The sequence below is a fragment of the Pinus tabuliformis genome, chromosome 6 (assembly GCF_031772625.1).
Source record: "Pinus tabuliformis cultivar Carrire ecotype Pingquan chromosome 6, CPIR1, whole genome shotgun sequence".
NCBI classification, from domain to species: Eukaryota; Viridiplantae; Streptophyta; class Pinopsida; order Pinales; family Pinaceae; genus Pinus; species Pinus tabuliformis.
In genome coordinates, this window is record NC_142292.1 from 1693669378 (window position 1) to 1693672410 (window position 3033).

Below are 3033 nucleotides of genomic sequence, written 5' to 3' on the forward strand. Positions count from 1 at the left end.
CCAAGCAAACTGTAGAGCAGAATCCTAATGCTTGGCCACCTAGTTCCCAATCTACAGATCTTTCTGAGGACGATGATGATTGTCAAGTTGTGTTTGAATATGGCAGCCAACCATCGTTTACTTCAATAAGAGGTACTCAAATACATCGCAAGCAAAGTTCTTCAGGATATTATAGAAATGTTCAAGATTTGAATACTGATAGTTCTGATTGCGAAATTCTGGAAGCAACTCATGGGGAAATACACCAAAAGTGGGAAGAAGCAGCTTTGCGGAAACGAAGTGCCCAGCGCTTAAAGCACAGGCATCATGAGGTTGAAGTGGAGCCTAGTATGTCTGGTTCAAATCTTGGAACAAATAGTCCTTATAGGGGTGATGGGCCAGAATTCACAACCATTTGGCAAGATGATCGTTTTGAATATTACGTCATTTGGGCTGCAAAAGCAGAGAAGGTTATGTGATATTCAAGTATACAGGTCCGTTAGATATGTTGGCATGAGAGATGGATGCTCAAGCAGTTGTAAAGGAGGGGCGAGAAGCTCCCAGTCTGTCAAAGGTTACCTACGAATGGGCAAGCTTAGATGCCTTTTCGCTAGCTGGCAGAAGCATTACAGCACGGTTGTCTGAGTTTGACATTATAGCAAAACAAGTGGAAGCAGAGTTAGTATCAAAAGAAATTGGGTGCCATTTGTTGCAAGTTTTGGAGGCAGTGAATTTTGTTCCTTTTGATTTCACAAGGCGACAAAATCTTGCTCTTTAGCTATTCTGTCAGGATGTTAGACATACTGGAGAAATTTCTTATTCGTAAGGGATATTGCTTTTCTCGGCTTGATGGGTCAACTCCAATGAATAGTCGCCAGTTCCTTGTTGATAATTTTAATAGAAGTCCAAGCAAGCAGGTCTTCCTTATTTCTACTCGCGCTGGTGGGCGAGGACTTAATCTCATTAGCGCAAATCGAGTGGTTATATTTGATCCAAACTGGAACCCTGTAATGGACTTGCAAGCACAGGACCGGCCATTCCGTTATGGGCAGAAACGACATGTTACAGTATTTCGCTTTCTTGCTGCAGGGTCCCTGGAAGAACTTGTTTATAGCCGCCAGAGATATAAACAACAACTTTTCAACATTGCTGTTTCTGGAAACCTTGAAAACGCTACTTTGATGGTGTGCAGGATTCGAAAGAATTTAAGGGGGAACTTTTTGGCATCAGTAATCTTTATATGATGACCTATCTTCAATGTTTCCAAAGATTTACCATGTAGCTGTAGAGGAGTCTGTTCTAATGCCCAGTGTTCTTTCGAGGAATGGAGTTCATAGTTTTCCATCTCTCTTTCTACAGAACCAGACATCAAGGGTGCGCTATCGTGGATTAAAAGACCTTGATTCACTTGTACATTTCTATAAGGAGATTACAGGTCTTATTACAGGTCAAACAGTGTCCTTTAAGGCGTATTTGGCATGTAAATTTGGCACTCCTGAGTGACAGTACACCACTTATTTTGAAGCATGCACTGCACATGCTCAACTTGAATAGAATTTGGTGTCGTTTAAAGTTTTCAAAGACAAGAAACTTTCAAGAAGGTGCTAAGAATGCAAGAGTATGGGCATCTCTGGCCTCTGTTTCTCTTGGTTAAGGCCCAGTACATAGACCAGAGTCCAGCTGTTCTGAAAATAGGGAAATGTGGTCTAAGGACATGATGAGACAGGGATTCTTTCATTTGTAGATTCTCACAGTGGCAAAGAACTTAAATCTTATAGGCTTTCCTATCCCATATCTCAAGTGAATCCTCTGCCAATGACAGATTCAACTGAGCAACGGCTACATCTTTTTGTTGATAACAATGCAAGGGCACACTTGTTTCCTAGAACCAATGAAGCACTGACTATGTTTCTTAAACAGATGTCAAATATTCACTTATAGTTTGTTAATATAGAAAAAAGATCAATCCAAGGTTATGGTATCAACAATCAGGACATGTCAGATATGGTGTTTAAGGATTATTGCTTCAAAACTAGAGAACTGTGGTCTGTATTGTTTCCTTCTGAATTGGAGAAAATTGTTGCCACTGTCACAAAAATCTGAATGAGGTGTGGAATGTGTATAGTGTGCTCAACTATTTACAGGCTCTTGTTGAGAAGTCTGAGATCATCCAGATCCTAGAGGAAGAGAAAGAAGGTAATTTAACATTTATTGCAACTGATGGATATGACTACAATGGAGGAAGCAATGTTCTGAAGGTTCTGGGATACTTTAGTATTATTGATCTACTTCGTGTACATTGCCTTCTTGGAGATTATTACAATGGACTCAAGTGCTTGGCAGCTATAGATGTTAACCAGACAGGTGTCTACAATTCAGTGATTGGAAGCCATATCACAACTATTTATTATTATAGATTCGCCAACCTTATGTTGAGAAGGTATGTTGAGGCAATACAGGCCTTCAATCAAGTTCTGTTGCATATAATAAAGACCAAACAGTTTCATCAAAAGTCTCCACAGTTTGACCAAATTCTGAAGAAAAATGAACAGATATATGCTCTATTGGCTATATGCCTCTCTATCTGTCCACAAATGAAGCTTGTTGAGGAAAATGTGAACAATCAGCTGAAAGGGAAGTATGGGGAGAAGATGGCAAGAATGCAGAGAAGTGATGAGGCTGTGTATGATGAATTTTTTTTCATATGCCTGTCCTAAATTTATTACTCCTTCAGTACCAAACTATGATGAAGCTCTTGTAAAAAATAACCAGAATGCATATAGGCATCAGTTGAAGCTGTTCTTATCAGAAGTTATGACATACAAGCATAAGACTCATGCAATTGATCATGATGGAGGAATTATATCAAATGCAGATGTTGACTTTTATATTGATGAGGATATTGTTCATATTGTTGAATCAAAGCCTTCAAAGCTATACGCTGATAACTTTATGCATCACATTATCAAGTGTGAAGAGATTATTAGTGATTTGGACAGAGTAAGCTTGAATAAGATGGTTGCTGTTTTTGCATTATGGAAATGCCAGCTGTAA

General features: G+C 39.2%; 1 pseudogene; it reads left to right on the plus strand.

Moving 5' to 3' along the window:
• Window positions 1–770: 770 nt before the first annotated feature.
• LOC149265491 (uncharacterized) lies at window positions 771–3033 on the plus strand (annotated as a pseudogene).